Raw genomic sequence first — 27,397 nt, 5'->3', positions numbered from 1 at the left:
TGAGTAAACTGATTGCGCTCCGGGCTGACAAGTCCCAGAGTCAAGGTGGACTTCATCCTAAAATCCATCAGACTGGAAAGTAGCAAATATAATTCCCTTATTCAAGAAGGGAGAGAGGCAGAAAACAGGGAACTATTGGCCAGTTAGTTCGACATCTATCGAAGGGAAGGTGTTGGAATCGACCATTAAAGAGGGTATGGCTGAACACTAAAGGTGGGAAGAGTTAGCATGGTTTTGTGAAAGAGAAATCATTTTTAACCAAGTTATGGAGTTATTTGAAGCAGTAACAGGCGCAGTGGATAAAGGGAATCCTGTAGACGTATTGTATTGGATTGCCACAAGGCATTTGATAAGGTGCCATAGCAAAGGTTATTGTGGAAAACATATTGGGCAACATATCAGCTTTGATAGAAGATTGGCCGCTAGCCGAAAACAGAGAGGATGCATAAATGGGTATTTTTCTGATTGGCTGGATGTGATGAGTGGAATTCCACAGGATTCTGTGCTGGGACGTCAACCTTTTACAATTTACATCAATGACTTAGGTGAGGGGAGTGAAGCTAAATTTGCAGGTGACCCAAAAATAGGCAGGGAAGTATGTTATGAAGAGGACATAAAGAGGTTGTAGGTGGATATTGATGGGTTGAGTGAGTGGGCATAAATCTGCCATACGGAGTACAATGTGGGAAAATGTGAAGTTGTTCACTTTGGCAGGGAGAATAAAAAGGCAGAGTACTAGTTACTGGGAAATGGCTACAGAGGGATCTAGGAGCCCTATGCATGAGTTATAAAAAACTAGTATGCAGGTAAAACAAATGATTAAAAAGGCGAATGGGGCACTATCCTTTACTGAGAGGAATTGAACATAAAAGTATGGCTGTTATGCTCCAGTTGTACAGGGTGGCATGGTGGCACAGTGGTTAGCACCAGGATTCGATTCTGGCCTTGTCTGTGTGTCTGTGTGGGTTTCCTCCGGGTGCTACAGTTTCCACTCACAGTTCAAAGATGTGCAGATTAGGTGGATTGGCCGTCAGAAATTGCCCCTTAGTGTCCTGGGGATGTGTAGGTTAGGTGGGGTTATGGGGATAGGCCAGGGAGTTGGGCCTAGGTAGGGTGCTCTTTCGGAGGGTCAGTGCAAACCTGTTGGGCCGAATGGCCTGTACCAAATAGTTCTATGGTTCTAGGACATTGGTGAGATCACATCTCGAATACTACATGCAGTTTAGTCTCCGTATTTAAGGAAGGTGGTAAATATGTTGGAGCCGATTCAGAGGAGGTTTACTAGATTGGCACCTGGAAATGAGGAAAGATTAGACAAACTGGGCTTGTTCCCACTGGAGTTCAGGAATGAGGGATGACTTGATTGAAGTATATAAAATCCTGAATTATCTTGACATTGTGGATGTGGAAAGGTTGTTTTGTCCTGTGGGTGGGCTAAGAGCTACCGGGGCACTCTTTTAAAATTAGCGGTCAACCTTTGAGGACAGAGAAATCTTTACTCTCAGTGGGCTGGCTGTTTTGGGAATGCTTTGCCTCAGAAGGCGTGGAAGGCTGGCCATTGAGTATTTATAATACAGAGGACAATTCCCTTGTCCAACAAGAATCGAAGGTTATTGGGGGTAGATGGAAATGGATAATTTGAAACACAGCAGATCTGATTGAATGGCGGAGCAGGCTCGAGGAGCTGAGTGGCTGCTTCTCTTTCACATGTTTGTATGTTCAGCTTCTCTTTTGCGTGTTTGTATGTTCAGCTTCTCTTTTGCGTGTTTGTATGTTCAGCTTCTCTTTCACATGTTTGTATGTTCAGCTTCTCTTTTGCGTGTTTGTATGTTCAGCTTCTCTTTTGCGTGTTTGTATGTTCAGCTTCTCTTTCACATGTTTGTATGTTCAGCTTCTCTTTTGCGTGTTTGTATGTTCAGCTTCTCTTTTGCGTGTTTGTATGTTCAGCTTCTCTTTCACATGTTTGTATGTTCAGCTTCTCCTTCACCCATTTGTATGTTCAGCTTCTCTTTCACGTGTTTGTATGTTCAGCTTCTCTTTTGCGTGTTTGTATGTTCAGCTTCTCTTTTGCGTGTTTGTATGTTCAGCTTCTCTTTCACATGTTTGTATGTTCAGCTTCTCTTTTGCGTGTTTGTATGTTCAGCTTCTCTTTTGCGTGTTTGTATGTTCAGCTTCTCTTTCACATGTTTGTATGTTCAGCTTCTCCTTCACCCATTTGTATGTTCAGCTTCTCTTTCACGTGTTTGTATGTTCAGCTTCTCTTTTGCGTGTTTGTATGTTCAGCTTCTCTTTTGCGTGTTTGTATGTTCAGCTCATCTTTCACGTGTTTGTATGTTCAGCTTTTTTTCACATGTTTGTATGTTCCGCTCATCTTTCGCATGTTTGTATGTTCAATGTTTCTTTCACATGTTTGTATGTTCAGCTTCTCTTTCACGTGTTTGTATGTTCAGCTCATCGTTCGCATGTTTGTATGTTCAGCTTTTCTTTCACATATTTGTATGTTCAGCTCATCTTTCACATGTTTGTATGTTCAGCTTCTCTTTTGCGTGTTTGTATGTTCAGCTTCTCTTTTGCGTGTTTGTATGTTCAGCTTCTCTTTTGCCTGTTTGTATGTTCAGCTTCTCTTTCACATGTTTGTATGTTCAGCTCATCTTTCGCATGCTTGTATGTTCAGCTTTTCTTTCACATGTTTGTATGTTCCGCTCATCTTTCGCATGTTTGTATGTTCAACGTTTCTTTCACATGTTTGTATGTTCAGCTTCTCTTTCACATATTTGTATTTTCAGCTTTTCTTTTACACGTTTGTATGTTCAGTTTCTCTTTTGCATGTTTGTATGTTCAGCTTCTCTTTCACGTTTGTATGTTCAGCTCATCTTTCGCATGTTTGTATGTTCAGCTTTTCTTTCACATGTTTGCATGTTCAGCTCATCTTTCGCATGTTTGTATGTTCAGCTTTTCTTTCACATGTTTGTATGTTCAGCTTCTCTGTCACGTATTTGTATGTTCAGATTCTCTTTCGCGTGTTTGTATGTTCAGCTTCTCTTTTGCGTGTTTGTATGTTCAGCTTCTCTTTCACGTATTTGTATGTTCAGCTCATCTTTCGCGTGTTTGTATGTTCAGCTTTTTTTCACATGTTTGTATGTTCCGCTCATCTTTCGCATGTTTGTATGTTCAACATTTCTTTCACATGTTTGTATGTTCAGCATCTCTTTCACATATTTGTATTTTCAGCTTCTCTTTTACATGTTTGTATGTTCAGTTTCTCTTTCGCATGTTTGTATGTTCAGCTTCTCATTCACATGATTGTATGTTCAGCTTCTCTTTCACATGTTTGTATGTTCAGCTTCTCTTTCACATGTTTGTATGTTCAGCTTCTCTTTTGCGTGTATGTTCAGCTTCTCTTTCACGTATTTGTATGTTCAGCTTCTCTTTCGTGTGTTTGTATGTTCAGCTTTTCTTTCACATGTTTGTGTGTTCAGCTCGTCTTTCACATGTTTGTATGTTCAGCTTCTCTATTGCGTGTTTGTATGTTTAGTTCTCTTTTGCATGTTTGCATGTTCAGCTTTTCTTTCACATGTTTGTATGTTCAGCTCGTCTTTCACATGTTTGTATGTTCAGCTTCTCTTTCACATGTTTGTATGTTCAGCTTCTCTTTCACATGTTTGTATGTTCAGCTTCTCTTTCACATGTTTGTATGTTCAGCTTCTCTTTTGCGTGTATGTTTAGCTTCTCTTTCACGTATTTGTATGTTCAGCTTCTCTTTCGTGTGTTTGTATGTTCAGCTTTTCTTTCACATGTTTGTGTGTTCAGCTCGTCTTTCACATGTTTGTATGTTCAGCTTCTCTATTGCGTGTTTGTATGTTTAGTTCTCTTTTGCATGTTTGCATGTTCAGCTTTTCTTTCACATGTTTGTATGTTCAGCTCGTCTTTCACATGTTTGTATGTTCAGCTTCTCTTTCGCATGTTTGTATGTTCAGCTCGTCTTTCGCAAGTTTGTATGTTCAGCTTCTCTTTCACATGTTTGTATGTTCAGCTTCTCTTTCACATGTTTGTATGTTCAGATCGTCCTTTGCGTGTTTGTATGTTCAGCTCATCTGTTTCCCATTTGTATGGTCAGCTTTTCTTTTACATGTTTGTACGTTGAAAAAATGAAAATTGAATGTTCAGCTTCTCTTTCACATGATTGTATGTTCAGCTCATCTTTCACATGTTTGTATGTTCAGCTTCTCTTTTGCATTTTTGTATGTTCAGCTTCTCTTTTGCGTGTTTGTATGTTCAGCTTCTCTTTTGCCTGTTTGTATGTTCAGCTTCTCTTTCACATGTTTGTATGTTCAGCTCATCTTTCGCATGCATGTATGTTCAGCTTTTCTTTCACATGTTTGTATGTTCCGCTCATCTTTCGCATGTTTGTATGTTCAACGTTTCTTTCACATGTTTGTATGTTCAGCTTCTCTTTCACATATTTGTATTTTCAGCTTCTCTTTTACACGTTTGTATGTTCAGTTTCTCTTTTGCATGTTTGTATGTTCAGCTTCTCTTTCACGTGTTTGTATGTTCAGCTCATCTTTCGCATGTTTGTATGTTCAGCTTTTCTTTCACATATTTGTATGTTCAGCTCATCTTTCACATGTTTGTATGTTCAGCTTCTCTTTTGCATGTTTGTATGTTCAGCTTCTCTTTTGTGTGTTTGTATGTTCAGCTTCTCTTTTGCCTGTTTGTATGTTCAGCTTCTCTTTCACATGTTTGTATGTTCAGCTCATCTTTCGCATGCTTGTATGTTCAGCTTTTCTTTCACATGTCTGTATGTTCTGCTCATCTTTCGCATGTTTGTATGTTCAACGTTTCTTTCACATGTTTGTATGTTCAGCTTCTCTTTCACATATTTGTATTTTCAGCTTCTCTTTTACACGTTTGTATGTTCAGTTTCTCTTTTGCATGTTTGTATGTTCAGCTTCTCTTTCACGTGTTTGTATGTTCAGCTCATCTTTCGCATGTTTGTATGTTCAGCTTTTCTTTCACATATTTGTATGTTCAACTCATCTTTCGCATGTTTGTATGTTCAGCTTTTCTTTCACATGTTTGCATGTTCAGCTCATCTTTCGCATGTTTGTATGTTCAGCTTCTCTTTCACATGTTTGTATGTTCAGCTCATCTTTCGCATGCTTGTATGTTCAGCTTTTCTTTCACATGTCTGTATGTTCTGCTCATCTTTCGCATGTTTGTATGTTCAACGTTTCTTTCACATGTTTGTATGTTCAGCTTCTCTTTCACATATTTGTATTTTCAGCTTCTCTTTTACACGTTTGTATGTTCAGTTTCTCTTTTGCATGTTTGTATGTTCAGCTTCTCTTTCACGTGTTTGTATGTTCAGCTCATCTTTCGCATGTTTGTATGTTCAGCTTTTCTTTCACATATTTGTATGTTCAACTCATCTTTCGCATGTTTGTATGTTCAGCTTTTCTTTCACATGTTTGCATGTTCAGCTCATCTTTCGCATGTTTGTATGTTCAGCTTTTCTTTCACATGTTTGTATGTTCAGCTTCTCTGTCACGTATTTGTATGTTCAGATTCTCTTTCGCGTGTTTGTATGTTCAGCTTCTCTTTCGCTTGTTTGTATGTTCAGCTTTTCTTTCACATGTTTGTATGTTCAGCTTCTCTTTCACATATTTGTATTTTCAGCTTCTCTTTTACACGTTTGTATGTTCAGTTTCTCTTTTGCATGTTTGTATGTTCAGCTCATCTTTCGCATGCATGTATGTTCAGCTTTTCTTTCACATGTTTGTATGTTCCGCTCATCTTTCGCATGTTTGTATGTTCAACGTTTCTTTCACATGTTTGTATGTTCAGCTTTTCTTTCACATATTTGTATGTTCAGCTCATCTTTCACATGTTTGTATGTTCAGCTTCTCTTTTGCATGTTTGTATGTTCAGCTTCTCTTTTGTGTGTTTGTATGTTCAGCTTCTCTTTTGCCTGTTTGTATGTTCAGCTTCTCTTTCACATGTTTGTATGTTCAGCTCATCTTTCGCATGCTTGTATGTTCAGCTTTTCTTTCACATGTCTGTATGTTCTGCTCATCTTTCGCATGTTTGTATGTTCAACGTTTCTTTCACATGTTTGTATGTTCAGCTTCTCTTTCACATATTTGTATTTTCAGCTTCTCTTTTACACGTTTGTATGTTCAGTTTCTCTTTTGCATGTTTGTATGTTCAGCTTCTCTTTCACGTGTTTGTATGTTCAGCTCATCTTTCGCATGTTTGTATGTTCAGCTTTTCTTTCACATATTTGTATGTTCAACTCATCTTTCGCATGTTTGTATGTTCAGCTTTTCTTTCACATGTTTGCATGTTCAGCTCATCTTTCGCATGTTTGTATGTTCAGCTTTTCTTTCACATGTTTGTATGTTCAGCTTCTCTGTCACGTATTTGTATGTTCAGATTCTCTTTCGCGTGTTTGTATGTTCAGCTTCTCTTTCGCTTGTTTGTATGTTCAGCTTTTCTTTCACATGTTTGTATGTTCAGCTCGTCTGTTACATGTTTGTAGGTTCAGCTTGTCTATTGCGTGTTTGTATGCTTAGCTTCTCTTTCCCATGTTTGTATGTTCAGCTCATCTTTCACATGTTTGTATGTTCAGCTTGTCTATTGCGTGTTTGTATGTTTAGCTTCTCTTTCACAGGTTTGTATGTTCAGCTTTTCTTTCACATGTTTGTATGTTCAGCTCGTCTTTCACATGTTTGTATGTTCAGCTTCTCTTTCGCATGTTTGTATGTTCAGCTCGTCTTTCGCATGTTTGTATGTTCAGCTTCTCTTTCACATGTTTGTATGTTCAGCTTCTCTGTCACGTATTTGTATGTTCAGATTCTCTTTCGCGTGTTTGTATGTTCAGCTTCTCTTTCGCTTGTTTGTATGTTCAGCTTTTCTTTCACATGTTTGTATGTTCAGCTCGTCTGTTACATGTTTGTAGGTTCAGCTTGTCTATTGCGTGTTTGTATGCTTAGCTTCTCTTTCCCATGTTTGTATGTTCAGCTCATCTTTCACATGTTTGTATGTTCAGCTTGTCTATTGCGTGTTTGTATGTTTAGCTTCTCTTTCACATGTTTGTATGTTCAGCTTTTCTTTCACATGTTTGTATGTTCAGCTCGTCTTTCACATGTTTGTATGTTCAGCTTCTCTTTCGCATGTTTGTATGTTCAGCTCGTCTTTCGCATGTTTGTATGTTCAGCTTCTCTTTCACATGTTTGTATGTTCAGCTTCTCTTTCACATGTTTGTATGTTCAGATCGTCCTTTGCGTGTTTGTATGTTCAGCTCATCTGTTTCCCATTTGTATGTTCAGCTTTTCTTTCACATGTTTGTATGTTCAGCTCGTCTTTCACATGTTTGTATGTTCAGCTTCTCTTTCGCATGTTTGTATGTTCAGCTCGTCTTTCGCATGTTTGTATGTTCAGCTTCTCTTTCACATGTTTGTATGTTCAGCTTCTCTTTCACATGTTTGTATGTTCAGATCGTCCTTTGCGTGTTTGTATGTTCAGCTCATCTGTTTCCCATTTGTATGGTCAGCTTTTCTTTTACATGTTTGTACGTTGAAAAAATGAAAATTGAATGTTCAGCTTCTCTTTCACATGATTGTATGTTCAGCTCATCTTTCACATGTTTGTATGTTCAGCTTCTCTTTTGCATTTTTGTATGTTCAGCTTCTCTTTTGCGTGTTTGTATGTTCAGCTTCTCTTTTGCCTGTTTGTATGTTCAGCTTCTCTTTCACATGTTTGTATGTTCAGCTCATCTTTCGCATGCATGTATGTTCAGCTTTTCTTTCACATGTTTGTATGTTCCGCTCATCTTTCGCATGTTTGTATGTTCAACGTTTCTTTCACATGTTTGTATGTTCAGCTTCTCTTTCACATATTTGTATTTTCAGCTTCTCTTTTACACGTTTGTATGTTCAGTTTCTCTTTTGCATGTTTGTATGTTCAGCTCATCTTTCGCATGCATGTATGTTCAGCTTTTCTTTCACATGTTTGTATGTTCCGCTCATCTTTCGCATGTTTGTATGTTCAACGTTTCTTTCACATGTTTGTATGTTCAGCTTTTCTTTCACATATTTGTATGTTCAGCTCATCTTTCACATGTTTGTATGTTCAGCTTCTCTTTTGCATGTTTGTATGTTCAGCTTCTCTTTTGTGTGTTTGTATGTTCAGCTTCTCTTTTGCCTGTTTGTATGTTCAGCTTCTCTTTCACATGTTTGTATGTTCAGCTCATCTTTCGCATGCTTGTATGTTCAGCTTTTCTTTCACATGTCTGTATGTTCTGCTCATCTTTCGCATGTTTGTATGTTCAACGTTTCTTTCACATGTTTGTATGTTCAGCTTCTCTTTCACATATTTGTATTTTCAGCTTCTCTTTTACACGTTTGTATGTTCAGTTTCTCTTTTGCATGTTTGTATGTTCAGCTTCTCTTTCACGTGTTTGTATGTTCAGCTCATCTTTCGCATGTTTGTATGTTCAGCTTTTCTTTCACATATTTGTATGTTCAACTCATCTTTCGCATGTTTGTATGTTCAGCTTTTCTTTCACATGTTTGCATGTTCAGCTCATCTTTCGCATGTTTGTATGTTCAGCTTTTCTTTCACATGTTTGTATGTTCAGCTCATCTTTCGCATGCTTGTATGTTCAGCTTTTCTTTCACATGTCTGTATGTTCTGCTCATCTTTCGCATGTTTGTATGTTCAACGTTTCTTTCACATGTTTGTATGTTCAGCTTCTCTTTCACATATTTGTATTTTCAGCTTCTCTTTTACACGTTTGTATGTTCAGTTTCTCTTTTGCATGTTTGTATGTTCAGCTTCTCTTTCACGTGTTTGTATGTTCAGCTCATCTTTCGCATGTTTGTATGTTCAGCTTTTCTTTCACATATTTGTATGTTCAACTCATCTTTCGCATGTTTGTATGTTCAGCTTTTCTTTCACATGTTTGCATGTTCAGCTCATCTTTCGCATGTTTGTATGTTCAGCTTTTCTTTCACATGTTTGTATGTTCAGCTTCTCTGTCACGTATTTGTATGTTCAGATTCTCTTTCGCGTGTTTGTATGTTCAGCTTCTCTTTCGCTTGTTTGTATGTTCAGCTTTTCTTTCACATGTTTGTATGTTCAGCTCGTCTGTTACATGTTTGTAGGTTCAGCTTGTCTATTGCGTGTTTGTATGCTTAGCTTCTCTTTCCCATGTTTGTATGTTCAGCTCATCTTTCACATGTTTGTATGTTCAGCTTGTCTATTGCGTGTTTGTATGTTTAGCTTCTCTTTCACAGGTTTGTATGTTCAGCTTTTCTTTCACATGTTTGTATGTTCAGCTCGTCTTTCACATGTTTGTATGTTCAGCTTCTCTTTCGCATGTTTGTATGTTCAGCTCGTCTTTCGCATGTTTGTATGTTCAGCTTCTCTTTCACATGTTTGTATGTTCAGCTTCTCTGTCACGTATTTGTATGTTCAGATTCTCTTTCGCGTGTTTGTATGTTCAGCTTCTCTTTCGCTTGTTTGTATGTTCAGCTTTTCTTTCACATGTTTGTATGTTCAGCTCGTCTGTTACATGTTTGTAGGTTCAGCTTGTCTATTGCGTGTTTGTATGCTTAGCTTCTCTTTCCCATGTTTGTATGTTCAGCTCATCTTTCACATGTTTGTATGTTCAGCTTGTCTATTGCGTGTTTGTATGTTTAGCTTCTCTTTCACATGTTTGTATGTTCAGCTTTTCTTTCACATGTTTGTATGTTCAGCTCGTCTTTCACATGTTTGTATGTTCAGCTTCTCTTTCGCATGTTTGTATGTTCAGCTCGTCTTTCGCATGTTTGTATGTTCAGCTTCTCTTTCACATGTTTGTATGTTCAGCTTCTCTTTCACATGTTTGTATGTTCAGATCGTCCTTTGCGTGTTTGTATGTTCAGCTCATCTGTTTCCCATTTGTATGGTCAGCTTTTCTTTTACATGTTTGTACGTTGAAAAAATGAAAATTGAATGTTCAGCTTCTCTTTCACATGATTGTATGTTCAGCTCATCTTTCACATGTTTGTATGTTCAGCTTCTCTTTTGCATTTTTGTATGTTCAGCTTCTCTTTTGCGTGTTTGTATGTTCAGCTTCTCTTTTGCCTGTTTGTATGTTCAGCTTCACTTTCACATGTTTGTATGTTCAGCTCATCTTTCACATGCTTGTATGTTCAGCTTTTCTTTCACATGTTTGTATGTTCCGCTCATCTTTCGCATGTTTGTATGTTCAACGTTTCTTTCACATGTTTGTATGTTCAGCTTCTCTTTCACATATTTGTATTTTCAGCTTCTCTTTTACACGTTTGTATGTTCAGTTTCTCTTTTGCATGTTTGTATGTTCAGCTTCTCTTTCACGTGTTTGTATTTTCAGCTCATCTTTCGCATGTTTGTATGTTCAGCTTTTCTTTCACATATTTGTATGTTCAGCTCATCTTTCACATGTTTGTATGTTCAGCTTCTCTTTTGCATGTTTGTATGTTCAGCTTCTCTTTTGTGTGTTTGTATGTTCAGCTTCTCTTTTGCCTGTTTGTATGTTCAGCTTCTCTTTCACATGTTTGTATGTTCAGCTCATCTTTCGCATGCTTGTATGTTCAGCTTTTCTTTCACATGTCTGTATGTTCTGCTCATCTTTCGCATGTTTGTATGTTCAACGTTTCTTTCACATGTTTGTATGTTCAGCTTCTCTTTCACATATTTGTATTTTCAGCTTCTCTTTTACACGTTTGTATGTTCAGTTTCTCTTTTGCATGTTTGTATGTTCAGCTTCTCTTTCACGTGTTTGTATGTTCAGCTCATCTTTCGCATGTTTGTATGTTCAGCTTTTCTTTCACATATTTGTATGTTCAACTCATCTTTCGCATGTTTGTATGTTCAGCTTTTCTTTCACATGTTTGCATGTTCAGCTCATCTTTCGCATGTTTGTATGTTCAGCTTTTCTTTCACATGTTTGTATGTTCAGCTTCTCTGTCACGTATTTGTATGTTCAGATTCTCTTTCACGTGTTTGTATGTTCAGCTTCTCTTTCGCTTGTTTGTATGTTCAGCTTTTCTTTCACATGTTTGTATGTTCAGCTCGTCTGTTACATGTTTGTAGGTTCAGCTTGTCTATTGCGTGTTTGTATGCTTAGCTTCTCTTTCCCATGTTTGTATGTTCAGCTCATCTTTCACATGTTTGTATGTTCAGCTTGTCTATTGCGTGTTTGTATGTTTAGCTTCTCTTTCACATGTTTGTATGTTCAGCTTTTCTTTCACATGTTTGTATGTTCAGCTCGTCTTTCGTGTGTTTGTATGTTCAGCTTCTCTTTCGCATGTTTGTATGTTCAGCTTCTCTTTCACATGTTTGTATGTTCAGCTCGTCGTTTGCTTGTTTGTATGTTCAGCTCATCTTTCACGTGTTTGTATGTTCAGCTCATCTTTCGCATGTTTGTATGTTCAGCTTTTCTTTCACATATTTGTATGTTCAACTCATCTTTCGCATGTTTGTATGTTCAGCTTTTCTTTCACATGTTTGCATGTTCAGCTCATCTTTCGCATGTTTGTATGTTCAGCTTTTCTTTCACATGTTTGTATGTTCAGCTTCTCTGTCACGTATTTGTATGTTCAGATTCTCTTTCGCGTGTTTGTATGTTCAGCTTCTCTTTCGCTTGTTTGTATGTTCAGCTTTTCTTTCACATGTTTGTATGTTCAGCTCATCTGTTACATGTTTGTAGGTTCAGCTTGTCTATTGCGTGTTTGTATGCTTAGCTTCTCTTTCCCATGTTTGTATGTTCAGCTCATCTTTCACATGTTTGTATGTTCAGCTTGTCTATTGCGTGTTTGTATGTTTAGCTTCTCTTTCACAGGTTTGTATGTTCAGCTTTTCTTTCACATGTTTGTATGTTCAGCTCGTCTTTCACATGTTTGTATGTTCAGCTTCTCTTTCGCATGTTTGTATGTTCAGCTCGTCTTTCGCATGTTTGTATGTTCAGCTTCTCTTTCACATGTTTGTATGTTCAGCTTCTCTGTCACGTATTTGTACGTTCAGATTCTCTTTCGCGTGTTTGTATGTTCAGCTTCTCTTTCGCTTGTTTGTATGTTCAGCTTTTCTTTCACATGTTTGTATGTTCAGCTCGTCTGTTACATGTTTGTAGGTTCAGCTTGTCTATTGCGTGTTTGTATGCTTAGCTTCTCTTTCCCATGTTTGTATGTTCAGCTCATCTTTCACATGTTTGTATGTTCAGCTTGTCTATTGCGTGTTTGTATGTTTAGCTTCTCTTTCACATGTTTGTATGTTCAGCTTTTCTTTCACATGTTTGTATGTTCAGCTCGTCTTTCACATGTTTGTATGTTCAGCTTCTCTTTCGCATGTTTGTATGTTCAGCTCGTCTTTCGCATGTTTGTATGTTCAGCTTCTCTTTCACATGTTTGTATGTTCAGCTTCTCTTTCACATGTTTGTATGTTCAGATCGTCCTTTGCGTGTTTGTATGTTCAGCTCATCTGTTTCCCATTTGTATGGTCAGCTTTTCTTTTACATGTTTGTACGTTGAAAAAATGAAAATTGAATGTTCAGCTTCTCTTTCACATGATTGTATGTTCAGCTCATCTTTCACATGTTTGTATGTTCAGCTTCTCTTTTGCATTTTTGTATGTTCAGCTTCTCTTTTGCGTGTTTGTATGTTCAGCTTCTCTTTTGCCTGTTTGTATGTTCAGCTTCTCTTTCACATGTTTGTATGTTCAGCTCATCTTTCACATGCTTGTATGTTCAGCTTTTCTTTCACATGTTTGTATGTTCCGCTCATCTTTCGCATGTTTGTATGTTCAACGTTTCTTTCACATGTTTGTATGTTCAGCTTCTCTTTCACATATTTGTATTTTCAGCTTCTCTTTTACACGTTTGTATGTTCAGTTTCTCTTTTGCATGTTTGTATGTTCAGCTTCTCTTTCACGTGTTTGTATTTTCAGCTCATCTTTCGCATGTTTGTATGTTCAGCTTTTCTTTCACATATTTGTATGTTCAGCTCATCTTTCACATGTTTGTATGTTCAGCTTCTCTTTTGCATGTTTGTATGTTCAGCTTCTCTTTTGTGTGTTTGTATGTTCAGCTTCTCTTTTGCCTGTTTGTATGTTCAGCTTCTCTTTCACATGTTTGTATGTTCAGCTCATCTTTCGCATGCTTGTATGTTCAGCTTTTCTTTCACATGTCTGTATGTTCTGCTCATCTTTCGCATGTTTGTATGTTCAACGTTTCTTTCACATGTTTGTATGTTCAGCTTCTCTTTCACATATTTGTATTTTCAGCTTCTCTTTTACACGTTTGTATGTTCAGTTTCTCTTTTGCATGTTTGTATGTTCAGCTTCTCTTTCACGTGTTTGTATGTTCAGCTCATCTTTCGCATGTTTGTATGTTCAGCTTTTCTTTCACATATTTGTATGTTCAACTCATCTTTCGCATGTTTGTATGTTCAGCTTTTCTTTCACATGTTTGCATGTTCAGCTCATCTTTCGCATGTTTGTATGTTCAGCTTTTCTTTCACATGTTTGTATGTTCAGCTTCTCTGTCACGTATTTGTATGTTCAGATTCTCTTTCACGTGTTTGTATGTTCAGCTTCTCTTTCGCTTGTTTGTATGTTCAGCTTTTCTTTCACATGTTTGTATGTTCAGCTCGTCTGTTACATGTTTGTAGGTTCAGCTTGTCTATTGCGTGTTTGTATGCTTAGCTTCTCTTTCCCATGTTTGTATGTTCAGCTCAGCTTTCACATGTTTGTATGTTCAGCTTGTCTATTGCGTGTTTGTATGTTTAGCTTCTCTTTCACATGTTTGTATGTTCAGCTTTTCTTTCACATGTTTGTATGTTCAGCTCGTCTTTCGTGTGTTTGTATGTTCAGCTTCTCTTTCGCATGTTTGTATGTTCAGCTTCTCTTTCACATGTTTGTATGTTCAGATCGTCCTTTGCGTGTTTGTATGTTCAGCTCATCTGTTTCCCATTTGTATGGTCAGCTTTTCTTTCACATGTTTGTATGTTGAAAAAATTAAAATTGAATGTTCAGCTTCTCTTTCACATGATTGTATGTTCAGCTCATCTTTCACATGTTTGTATGTTCAGCTTCTCTTTTGCATTTTTGTATGTTCAGCTTCTCTTTTGCGTGTTTGTATGTTCAGCTTCTCTTTTGCCTGTTTGTATGTTCAGCTTCTCTTTCACATGTTTGTATGTTCAGCTCATCTTTCACATGCTTGTATGTTCAGCTTTTCTTTCAAATGTTTGTATGTTCCGCTCATCTTTCGCATGTTTGTATGTTCAACGTTTCTTTCACATGTTTGTATGTTCAGCTTCTCTTTCACATATTTGTATTTTCAGCTTCTCTTTTACACGTTTGTATGTTCAGTTTCTCTTTTGCATGTTTGTATGTTCAGCTTCTCTTTCACGTGTTTGTATTTTCAGCTCATCTTTCGCATGTTTGTATGTTCAGCTTTTCTTTCACATATTTGTATGTTCAGCTCATCTTTCACATGTTTGTATGTTCAGCTTCTCTTTTGTGTGTTTGTATGTTCAGCTTCTCTTTTGCCTGTTTGTATGTTCAGCTTCTCTTTCACATGTTTGTATGTTCAGCTCATCTTTCGCATGCTTGTATGTTCAGCTTTTCTTTCACATGTCTGTATGTTCTGCTCATCTTTCGCATGTTTGTATGTTCAACGTTTCTTTCACATGTTTGTATGTTCAGCTTCTCTTTCACATATTTGTATTTTCAGCTTCTCTTTTACACGTTTGTATGTTCAGTTTCTCTTTTGCATGTTTGTATGTTCAGCTTCTCTTTCACGTGTTTGTATGTTCAGCTCATCTTTCGCATGTTTGTATGTTCAGCTTTTCTTTCACATATTTGTATGTTCAACTCATCTTTCGCATGTTTGTATGTTCAGCTTTTCTTTCACATGTTTGCATGTTCAGCTCATCTTTCGCATGTTTGTATGTTCAGCTTTTCTTTCACATGTTTGTATGTTCAGCTTCTCTGTCACGTATTTGTATGTTCAGATTCTCTTTCACGTGTTTGTATGTTCAGCTTCTCTTTCGCTTGTTTGTATGTTCAGCTTTTCTTTCACATGTTTGTATGTTCAGCTCGTCTGTTACATGTTTGTAGGTTCAGCTTGTCTATTGCGTGTTTGTATGCTTAGCTTCTCTTTCCCATGTTTGTATGTTCAGCTCAGCTTTCACATGTTTGTATGTTCAGCTTGTCTATTGCGTGTTTGTATGTTTAGCTTCTCTTTCACATGTTTGTATGTTCAGCTTTTCTTTCACATGTTTGTATGTTCAGCTCGTCTTTCGTGTGTTTGTATGTTCAGCTTCTCTTTCGCATGTTTGTATGTTCAGCTTCTCTTTCACATGTTTGTATGTTCAGCTCGTCCTTTGCTTGTTTGTATGTTCAGCTCATCTTTTGCCCGTTTGTATGGTCAGCTTTTCTTTCACATGTTTGTATGTTGAAAAAATTAAAATTGTATGTTCAGCTTCTCTTTCACATGTTTGTATGTTCAGTTCATCTTTCACATGTTTGTATGTTCAGCTCGTCTTTCACGTGTTTGTATGTTCAGCTTCTCTTTCGCATGTTTGTATGTTCAGCTTCCCTTTCACACGTTTGTATGTTCAGCTCGTCCTTTGTATGTTCAGCTTCTCTTTTGCGTGTTTGTATGCTCAGCTTCTCTTTCACATGTTTGTATGTTCAGCTCATCTTTCGCATGTTTGTATGTTCAGCTTTTCTTTCACATGTTTGTATGTTCAGCTCATCTTTCGCATGTTTGCATGTTCAGTTTCTCTTTCACATGTTTGTATGTTCAGCTCATCTTTCGCATGTTTGTATGTTCAGAAAGCGTGAGCAGATGGTGGGAGCAAGTTGGGGAGTCCGCCTGACATATTTTTCTGATTTTCTCAGACTCCCCCTTTCCACTGCCAATGGGAACTGGGAAAATTCTCCCAAAGAGAGAATGTCACCCCCCCCCCCTCCTCACACACACATGGGCAGTACCGCACACCCCTCAAGTGAATACACCTCACTATGGGGTCCCTGAGTGCCCCCCTTTCTAGGACCCCCATCCATTACAACCCCAACCTCCAAGAGGCCCCTACGCCCCCCACCCTTTATAACCCCGTCCACCCTCATTTTGTGGGCATTGCCCCCCTCAGGTCCTGACCCTTGGCACTGCCACCCAGCGACCATGGGAGTGCTCCTGCTGGCTTTGTGGTGCCAGCTGGGCAGTGCCAAAGTGCCGACGTTCCAGGGGAAGGCCAGAGGGCCACCCTGCTCTGTCCCTGACCATCCAGGGGCCTCCAATGGCCCGGGTGACCCCACGGGTGCCGTTCCGCTTTGTCCATGTTTGTGTGGACCAGTACTGAACGATGCTTGGATGAGCCTTCCCTGGGGAATCCGGTAGATCCCGGGGAGGCTGGTAGATCCCGGGGAGGCTGGTAGATCCTGGGAGGCCTGTAGAGCACGGATAAGTATGCTTCAGTAGGTTTAAAATTCATTCTCAACACTGAAGTGCATGCGGCCTGGACAAGCGGTCTCGCAGGGCTTGTGTAGATCCACAGTATGGATGCCGGGAAGCCTGCGGGAGGCCTCAGCTGGCATCTCCCGGCCACGTCACAATCCTGGTCGGCAGATCATGCCTGAAGTAGCGAGATGGGCCTTGCTGAACACACTTAACACAGACTGGATTGAGCAAAATCCAGGAGCCTTCACACTCCAGACTGGAATGAGGGCACATGGACGAGAAGGGAATTAAGGCGGAAAGAATGAGTAGAGATCTCTGAAAAAAGGAAGACCTTCCAGTGATTCCACCCAAATATTTTGTTTTGTTTCGTCTCGGCCCAGTGGGTTTTGATGAGTTTCTGATGTGATTCAATCTGCTGTTGAAAGTCCCCAGATTCGAGCTCAGTGCCCGTAATCTAATGAATCAATTCTCGGTGTCCTGGGGAGTTGAACTGTACGTACATTTCACTCCGAAAGTAAATTAAATCCCTCGAGCAGTTAGAAATTCAGAGCGCTGACTGACAGGGCTGGGCAGAGAGTGCAACATGATTGAGGTTCCAGGTTAAGGCAGCAGAATAATCAATGAGAATCTGCAAGAGGGGGATCTGATCAGGCTAGAGCGCAGCGGTGTACGTTCGAGCAGACTCCGAGCAGAGGGAAGCTCTTGGGAAACGTGTGCCAGAAGGAAAAGAAATAAAAGATCTTCCGAAATAAAGATTTCATGTCAACAAGCGATGTTGGCAAAACAAAAATTCCCGAATGGATTCCCTTTCACAAAAGGCATGGATTTCATGTCCTTAATTCACACCAAACATATAAGCTGGTCAGAGGTGAGAATGAGACAAGAGGCTTGGCGTAATTTGCTGTGAAGAAATTCTGAAAAATTACTTCATTATATGAACAAACAAACAAACATTTAGCCTTTTCAAAACTGTTACTTTAAAGCGAGGCTTTTATACCGTTTGCCTCAATTGGAATAAGATTTCAGCAGAATCTCATCAAGCCTTAATATCAATGGGCAAAAATTCTTCATATATTTTCAGTTCGATGAGAGATGGAGTTTTGTTTTTATGACACACACTGACTGACACCATTGCTGTTAACGTTATTGATAATGCATTTTCCTGACATGAACATACATCTGAAACCGCCTCTAACATGGGCCATATGGGGAGCGTTCCCGGCGAAGGTTTGCTGTCATTGCTGGAGCACCGTCTGAAAATGTGATTCAAATTGCAAACTTCGGATTGTTCTGATTGGGTTATACCAATAGTCACTCTGAACTGCTGGCGAACTATTGCACAGACCCATGGGAATGCCCCCCCCCCCACACACCCCCCCATACCCCCAACTACTTCCCCACATGGGCCTCGCCCACTCACCCCCCCCCCTGACACCCAGGGTCACCCCCACCCACCTGTCCACCCTGCGCACAGGGGTATCCCACCATCCCCAGACTCTCCCCATCCCAAGAGGCTATATCCCCTGACGGGAACTCCCCAACTATGGGATTCCCCCCACCCCGGGGAACACTTCTCTGCACTCCCCCTGAGGCCTGACACTCTCTCTCTTCCCTCTCCCCCCCCTACCACCACACCCCCAGGCCTGGCTTAATCCAACATCTTCCCCCAACCCCCAGACCCACTTCCAACCCCCCCGAGGCCCAACACTCCCTTCTCCATAGCCCGGCCCAAACCAACACCTCCCCATCCCAGAGACCCAACACCACCCCCGCCACCCTATCCCCTGCAGCCAGGCACGATCCTTGACATCAGTGTTGCCCGATATCTATTAATTGCTTCCAAATAGTGACAAGAGCGGGTTGTAGATCTTCATTTAACCCAGGCGTGATGGAGGGTGGGACATGCTTGACAGAGGGTGGAACATGCGTGACGGAGGGTGGAACATGTGTGACGGAGGGTGGAACATGTGTGATGGAGGGTTGGACATGTGTGACAGAGGGTGGAACATGAGTGATGGAGGGTTGGACATGAGTGAGGGACGGTTGAACATGAGTGATGGAGAGTTGGATGTCCGGGGTCGGAGGGTGGGATGTCCGGGGTCAGAGAGTGGGATGTCCGGGGTCGGAGGGTGGGATGTCCGGGGTCGGAGGGTGGGATGTCCGGGGTCGGAGGGTGGGATGTCCGGGGTCGGAGGGTGGGATGTCCGGGGTCGGAGGGTGGGATGTCCGGGGTCGGAGGGTGGGATGTCCGGGGTCGGAGGGTGGGATGTCCGGGGTCGGAGGGTGGGATGTCCGGGGTCAGAGAGTGGGATGTCCGGGGTCGGAGGGTGGGATGTCCGGGGTCGGAGGGTGGGATGTCCGGGGTCGGAGAGTGGGATGTCCGGTGTCGGAGGGTGGGATGTCCGGGGTCAGAGAGTGGGATGTCCGGTGTCGGAGGGTGGGATGTCCGGGGTCGGAGGCTGGTCTGGAACAAGTTTCAGCTACAATTTTAAAACAAATCTGCCCATGAAAATTTGGATTCCTCAGCTGTCCTGAATCTCATCCTGAAGGTGGGAGATTCCTGTCTCTGAGTTACCAAGCCAATATGCAGAGTGGACAGGGAAAGGTCCAAAAAACAACTCAAATTCACATTGAATCCAATTCATGTTTCCTACAAAAGCGACAAACTAACCCAGGCTGACAGGGACAGACATCACTCTGATCTCGGGCTTGATCTTAGCCAGAAGCCAGTCACAGTTTCATCCCCGACAGGTATATTATTGGCTACTGATTATATTACAGCGGTCTGATGGTTCGTGAATTACTTTCATTGCTATTTGAATAACGCGGACAGGTTTCTGACATTTTGACGTGCCGGCTTATCAGATTATTGAGAACTGGTAAGATAATATTTTAAATCAGTGCCCAAAGTTACCATGCCCCATGATAATAATAATCTTTATTGTCACAAGTAGGCTTACATTAACACTGCAATGAAGTTACTGTGAAAATCCCCCAGTCGCCACATTCCGACGCCTGTTCGGGTACACAGAGGGAGAATTCAGAATGTCCAATTCACCTAACAGCACGTCTTTCGGGACTTGTGGGAGGAAACCGGAGCACCCGGAGGAAACCCACGCAGGCACGGGGAGAACGTGCAGACGCCGCACAGTCACACAAGCGGGAATCGAACCCGGGCCCTGGCGCTGTGAAGCAACAGTGCTAACCACTGTGCAACCGTGCTGCCCATATACTCCACAAAGCACCCAGCGCTCTCGATCTGGGAGCCCCTGGTATATTCAGCCCCTGGTATAGACAGTAATAGCAATAGATAGCTGGAACTGACCGCAGAGGCAGGGGCCATTTGAGATCATATGAAGTCAATACTCTGAGCTATTAGAGTTCAGTAAAAAGGGGAAAAGAGGATTCTGGGTGAACACAACTGAGGAGCCGAACAAATGATGGTGGAATTGACACAAAGTGAAGAAAAGTGAAGAAAAATTGTTGTGAGAAGATAATCGGGTGAAGGATTTGTGTCCCGTGGAAGCTGCTCAGTAACCTGGCCAATCTTGTACTTGTACTCCACCACCTGCCTTTATCCACATATCCAGTGATTTCCTTCATGCTCAGAGATCAATCAATCTCAGGGCTGTATACTCATCTACTGAGCATTCCAACCGTCCAATCAAAGAATTCCAGGATTCACAGTCTTCTAAGTGAGGAAATCTCTCCTGATCCCAGTGCTAAATGGTGCCTACCGCCCCCCCCCCCCGCCCCACCCAATAACTTTCTGTCATTCATCTACAAGAACACCCACATCTCTCTAAATACCAGCACTCCAGCAAGACCTGAATTCAGCCTGTGCTTCAAGTTTAAGGCTGATATTTAGCCAATCTATTGAGCTCCACGCAGCACACAATAACTATGTGTACCAGCAAACAATTCAATTAAAAACTGACCCGCGGCCAAGGATTCAACATCATTTTGATGATGTTTCTCAGGCAGAATGCCAACACGAACCCAAATAAATCAGTGACACTTAACTCTGTGACATCAGAGTCATTCATTATCCAGTGACAGGTTGTGTCACATCATGTGATAGTCACAATAAATATTGCCAAAGTGTTTCCATACAAGGTAGAAATATCTGAATTATTTATCAGATACTAAAAAAAATCCAGAATGTACTATAACTGTTTCTAAAATTCATTTACAGGATATGGGCCCCGCTGGTTAGGCCAGTATTTATTCCCCATCCCTAGTTGCCCTTCAGAAGGTGGTGGTGGACTGCCTTCTTGAATCGCTGCGCTCTTTGAGGTGTAGGTACACCCACTGTGCTGTTAGGGAGGGAGTTTGAGGCTGTTGCCCCAGCCTCAGTGAAGGAACGGCGATATATTTCCCAGTCAGGGTGGTGAGTGACTTGGAGGGGAACCTCCAGGTGGTGGAGGTTCCCAGGTATCTGCTGCTCTTGTCCTTCTAGATGGTAGTGGCCGTGGGTTTGGAAGGTGCTGCCTAAGGAACCTTGGTGAGTTACTGCAGTACATCTTGAAGATGGGACACACGGCTGCCACTGTGCGTCAGTGGTGGAGGGTTTGAATGTTAGTGGAAGGCGGAGAAATCAAGCTGGCTGTTTTGTCCTGGATGGTGTTGAGCTTCTTGAGTGTTGTTGGAGCTGCGCTCATCCAGGCAAGTGGTGAGTATTCCACCACACTCCTGACTTTGCCTTGTAGATGGTGGACAGGCTTTGGGGAGTCAGGGGGTGAGTTACCCACTGTGGGTATTAAAGTCCGGACAGGAGTTCACACCAAGCCGAACAGGTTGAATCAAAAGGAAAAAGATTTAATGTAACAGAACAAGAGTACGGAGCAGAAACTCGACTACAGGAGCCATCTCACAGTTCATGGCCCTCCGGTTTTATCCAGGATGTCGAAGGGGGCGCCACACCCTCAGTGGGGATGGGCACATTCCCCAGTGTCGTTTGGAAATACAGTCTCATTAGTGACCCATGACCTGCTGAACCCCAGGTTATGACAGTAGGATTGCTAACCTTTGACCTGCCCTGGTTGCAACAGTATTAGTGTGGCTAGTCCAGTTCAGTTTCTGATCAATGGTAGCCCCCAGGCAAGGGAGGGGGGTCCTGCCCCCGACGATGTCTAGGGCGCTGATTTCTCTAATTTTGAAGCGGGACAAGGACCCTGTACAGTGCGGATCGTATAGGCCGATTTCACTCCTTAATGTGGATGCGAAACTGCTAGCAAAGGTATTGGCCATGAGGATTGAGGACTGTGTTCCGGGGGTCATACACGAGGATCAGACGGGTTTTGTGAAAGGGAGGCAGTTGAATACCAACGTACGTAGGCTCCTGAATGTAATTATGATGCCGGCAGTGGAGGGGGAGGCGGAGATAGTGGCGGCTATGGACGCGGAGAAGGCCTTTGATAGGGTGGAGTGGGGGTACCTGTGGGAGGTGTTGAGGAGGTTTGGGTTCGGGGAGGGGTTCGTCAGCTGGGTGAGGTTGCTGTACGAGGCCCCGGTGGCGAGTGTGGCCACGAACAGAAGGAAGTCGGAATATTTCCGGCTATACTGAGGCAGGGGTGTCCCCTTCGCCCCTGCTCTTTGCGCTGGCGATTGAGCCCCTGGCCATGGCTTTGAGGGAGTCTAGGAACTGGAGGGGGTTGGTGCGGGTGGGGGGGTGGGGGGGGGTGGGGGGGGTGGGGGTGGGGGGGGGGGGAAAGGAGGAGCACCGGGTATCGTTATATGCGGACAATCTGCTGTTATATGTGGCGGACCCGGTGGGGGGAATGCCGGGGGTGATGCGGATCCTTAGGTAGTTTGGGGATTTCTCCGGGTATAAGCTCAACATGGGGAAGAGCAAGCTGTTCGTGGTGCACCCGGGAGACCAGGAAAGGGGGATTGGTGAGCTTCAGCTAAAAAGGGCAGATGTCTTAGATACCTGGGGGTTCAGGTGGCTAGGAGCTGGGGGGCCCTGCATAAGCTCAACTTAACGAGGCTGGTGGAGCAAATGGAGGAGGAGTTCAAAAGGTGGGATATGCTGCTGCTCTCCCTGGCGGGTAGGGTGCAGTCGGTAAAATTGACGGTGCTGTCGAGGTTTTTGTTTTTGTTTCAATGCCTCCCCATCCTGATCACTAGGGCCTTCTTTAAGTGGGTTAACAGGAGTGTTATGGGGTTCGTATGGGCGAATAAGACCCCGAGGATGAGAAGGGTGTTCTTGGAGCGGAGCAGGGACGGGGGGGGGCTAGCATTGCCAAACTTATGTGGGTACTATTGTGCTTCCAACGTGGCGATGATACGTAAGTGGGTGATGGAGGGGGAGGGGGCGGCGTGGAAGAGGCTGGAGATGGCATCCTGTGTGGGCACGAGCCTGGGGGCGCTGGTGACGGCACCGCTGCTGCTTCCTCCAACGAGGTACACCATGAACCTGGCGACCCTCAAAATCTGGGGGCAATGGAGATGCCACAGGGGGAGGTGGGGGCTTCGGTGTGGTCCCCGATACGGGAGAACCATCGGTTTGTCCCGGGGAAAATGGATGTGGGGTTCCTGAGTTGGCGCAGGGCAGGTATTAGGAGGGGGGGACCTGTTCATAGACGGGAAGTTTGTGAGTCTTGGGGAGCTGGAGGAGAAATTCGGGCTCCACCCTGGAAATGCTTTCAGATATATGCAGGTAAGGGCGTTCGTTAGGCGACAGGTGGTGGCGTCTCCGCTGCTACCGGCGCGCAGGGTCCAGGACAGGGTACTTTCGGGGGTGTGGGTTGGAGAGGGCAGGATCTCGGCAACTTATCAGGTGATGCAGGAGGAGGAGGAGGCCTTGGCAGAGGAGTTAAAAGGTAAGTGGGAGGAGGAGCTGGAGGAGGAGATCGACGAGGGTATGTGGGTGGATGTCCTGGGAAGGGTAAACTCTTCCTCCTCTTGTGCGAGGCCCAGCCTGATACAATTTAAGGTGCTGCACAGGGCGCACATGACCAGGGCAAGGCTAAGCCGGCTTTTTGGGAGGACAGATGTGCGAGGTGTTTGGGGAGCCCAGCAAACCACACCCACATGTTTTGGGCATGTCCAGCGTTGGAGGAGTTCTGGAGGGGCGTAGCGAGGACGGTGTCAAGGGTAGTGAATTCCAGGGTTAGGCCTAGCTGGGGGCTCGCAATATTTGGGGTGTTGGACAAGCCGGGAGTGCAGGAGGCGAAAGAGGCCGGTATTCTGGCCTTTGCGTCCCTGGTAGCCCGGCGAAGGATTCTGCTTCAGTGGAAAGATGCGAGGCCCCCAAGCGTGAAATCCTGGATTAACGACATGGCAGGGTTTATTAAATTGGAGAAGGTGAAATTTGCCTTAAGGGGATCTGTGCAAGGGTTCTTCAAACGGTGGCAACCGTTCCTAGACTTCCTGGCGGAGCGTTAGGAGATGGTCAGCAGCAACCCGGGGGGGTGGGGGGGTAAGATTGTGAGTAGGGGATGGACTATTGTTTACTGTTTAATGTTTATTTGTTTATTTATGCACTTTTATTCTTGTTGTTTTATTATTTGTGTAAAGGCGGGGGGGGGGGGGGGTTCTATTTTTCTGTGGTAATCTGTGAAACATTTTGAATAAAAAATTTTTTTTAAAAAAAGATGGCAACTCCCAGGATGTTGATTGTGGGGTATTCAGCGATGGTGATGCCATTGAATGTCACGGGGCGATGGTTAGATCCTCTCTTGTAGGAGATGGTCATTGCCTGGCACTTGTGTGGCATGAATGTAAATTGCCACTTGTCAGCCCCAAGTCTGGATATTGTCCAGGTCTTGCTGCATTTGGACAGGGACTGCTTCATTATCTGAGGAGCTGCGAATGGTGCTGAACATTGTGCAGTCATCTGCAAACATCCCCACTCCTGACCTTATGCTGGGTGGGAGGTCATTGATGAAGCAGCTGAAGATGGTTGGGCCGAGGACACTACCCTGAGGAACGTGGGATACATTTTCCATTGGGGAGACGATGTTCTCCCACTGGAGCTGAATGGTTTCTGTTTGAGCTGCCACTACTGGCACGAGAGTTAACCCCAGGAATGATTCCCTCTCCCTTACCAAATTTATACATTGCAGGAGCGCAATGGATTCTGTTCCGAATCCGAATATCAGGTCGCCATATTGAGCGGCTGGCCCAATACCGAGGTCCAGTGGGGAGGGGAGGCTGCACCCTCCCCTCCCCAATCACGATTCAATGCCTGCGCGCACCCCCCATTGACAGCCCTCAACAGCACACACGCATGAGGGTGACGAACCCCCCTCCCCACCAACCCCCTATCACAGATTCTCAGAGACCACCATCAGACTCCCCAACCACGGTGGGTACCTAGGGCAGGTACCCAGAGCAGGTACCCAGGGCAGATGCGCAGGGCAGGTATCCAGGGCGGGTACCCAGGACAGATACCCAGGGTGGCTACCCAGGGCAGGAACACAGGACAGGTACCCAGGGCACGTACGCAGGGTAGGTACCCAGGGCAGGTACCCAGGACAGGTACCCAGAGCGGGTACCCAGGGCAGGTACGCAGGACAGGTACCCAGGACAGGTACCCAGAACAGGTACCCAGGGCGGGTACCCAGGGCAGGTACGCAGGACAGGAACCCAGGGCAGGCACCCAGGACAGGTACCCAGAGCAGGTACCCAGGGCAGGTATGCAGGACAGGTACGCAGGACAGGTACCCACAGCGGGTACCCAGGGCAGGTATGCAGGACAGGTACGCAGGACAGGTACCCAGAGCAGGTACCCAGGGCAGGTACGCAGGGCAGGTACGCAGGACAGGTACCCAGGGTGGCTACCCAGGGTGGGTACCCAGGACAGGTACCCAGGGTGGCTACCCAGGGCAGGAACACAGGACAGGTACCCAGGGCAGGTACGCAGGGCAGGTACTCACGGCAGGTACCCAGAGCGGGTACCCAGGGCAGGTACGCAGGACAGGTACGCAGGACAAGAACCCAGGGTGGGCACTCAGGGCAGGTACGCAGGACAGGTACCCAGAGCGGGTAGCCAGGGCAGGTACGCAGGACAGGAACACAGCGTGGGCACCCAGGGCAGGTGTGCAGGGCAGGTACCCAGGGCAGGTACCTAGGGCGGGTTCCCAGGGCAGGTACGCAGGACAGGAACACAGTGCAGGTACCAAGGGCAGGTACGCAGTACCGGTACCCGGGGTGGGTACTGAGGGCAGGTACCCAGGGCGAGTATCCAGGGCAAGTACGCAGGACAGGAACCCAGGGCAGGTACTCAGGGCGGGTTCCCAGGGCAGGTACGCAGGACAGGAACACAGGGCAGGTACCCAGGGCAGGTACGCAGTACCGGTACCCGGGGTGGGTACCCAGGGCAGGTACCCAGGGCGAGTACCCAGGGCAGGTACCTAGGGCAGGAACCCAGGACAGGAACCCAGGGCAGGTACCCAGAGCGGGTACCCAGGGCAGGTACGCAGTACCGGTACCCGGGGTGGGTACCCAGGGCAGGTACCCAGGGTGGGTACCCAGGGCAGGTACCCAGGGCAGGGACCCAGAACAGGTACCCAGGGCAGGTACCCAGGGAAGGTACCCAGAACGGGTACCCAGGGCGGGTACCCAGGGCAGGTACCCGGAGCGGGTACCCAGAGCGGGTACCCAGAGCGGGTACCCAGAGCGGGTACCCAGGGCAGGTACGTAGTACCGGTATCCAGGGCAGGTACCCAGGGCAGGTACGCAGTACCGGTACCCGGTGTGGGTACCCAGGGCAGGTACCCAGGGTGGGTACGCATGGCAGGTACACAGGACAGGTATCCAGGGCAGGTACGCAGGACAAGTACCCAGGACAGGTACGCAGGACAGGTACGCAGATAGGTACCAAGGGCAGGTATGCAGGACGCCGCTTTGGAGGGGGCGGTGTCACCCCCGATTTCGTTGGGAATTTGGATTCTCCGGCCGTTCACCGAATGCGATTTTGGCGTCGCCGTCGGTGACCGGAGAATCCACCCCGGTGAATCTCATCTGCTGTCTATAATTCTGACAGAGACGTAGGGCGAGAACATCCGGCCATTCCCACTGGCGGGATTGCCGCCGCCAATCCCATCGACCACGGCGTGATGTGGTGATCCCACCGGCGATCGTCTCTTGCTGCCGGGAAACATGGCACTGGGAGGGCACAGAATTTGACCCGTTGTCTTGCTGTGATTTAGAAACTATTTTTGAATTCACGTCACCCCGCGTAAGATCAAATTAAAAATATAATACAGAAATATGTTTCCAATTGTCACATGACGAAGCCCTGCTTCCTTCCCAGATCAAGTTCGATCGAGAGATTTGTGCTGACTGACTTCAAATCTCTCTCAAGAACTCAGTCTGTCAGAGAGATAAGACTATTCTCCCATCAATTTGTGATTCCATCACAGGATGAATGAAAGGATGCTGGTTTAATCTAGATTTGAATAAGAAAATATTCCTGCCCAAGAGACAATTGCAGAAACAGTGATGAGGTTGAAGTTAAATTGTGTATTGAATATGACAATCAGTGATGATGTGTTTATGCCAGTGAAGCTTATCATCTCACACATGTTAAAACAAGAACCACGGGCGTCATTCTCCGACCCCCCGCCGGGTCGGAGAATGGCCGTTGGCCGCCGTGAATCCCGCCCCCGCCCCCGCCGAAGTCTCCGCTCCCGGAGATTGGGCGGGGGCGGGAATCCAGCCGCGCCGGTTGGCGGGACCCCCCGCTGGATTCTCCGGCCCAGATGGGCCGAAGTCCCGCCCAGGAATTGCCTGTCCCGCCGACGTAAATCAAACCTGGTATTTACCGGCGGGACCAGGCAGCGTGGGCGGGCTCCGGGGTCCTGGGGGGGGGCGCGGGGCGATCTGACCCCGGGGGGTGCCCCCACGGTGGCCTGGCCCGCGATCGGGGCCCACCGAGCCGCGGGCGGGCCTGTGCCGTGGGGG

The 27,397-nt window shown here is 44.6% G+C and overlaps 1 protein-coding gene across 1 annotated transcript in view; it reads right to left on the bottom strand.

Annotated features, from left to right (window-relative positions):
- The window catches only part of LOC140403431 (glutamate receptor ionotropic, delta-1-like), a 1,359,932-nt gene that overhangs the window by 101,839 nt on the left and 1,230,696 nt on the right, over window positions 1-27,397 (bottom strand).

The sequence above is a fragment of the Scyliorhinus torazame genome, chromosome 28 (genome assembly GCF_047496885.1).
Source record: "Scyliorhinus torazame isolate Kashiwa2021f chromosome 28, sScyTor2.1, whole genome shotgun sequence".
NCBI lineage: Eukaryota > Metazoa > Chordata > Chondrichthyes > Carcharhiniformes > Scyliorhinidae > Scyliorhinus > Scyliorhinus torazame.
This window is presented reverse-complemented; position numbering and strand designations above follow the sequence as displayed.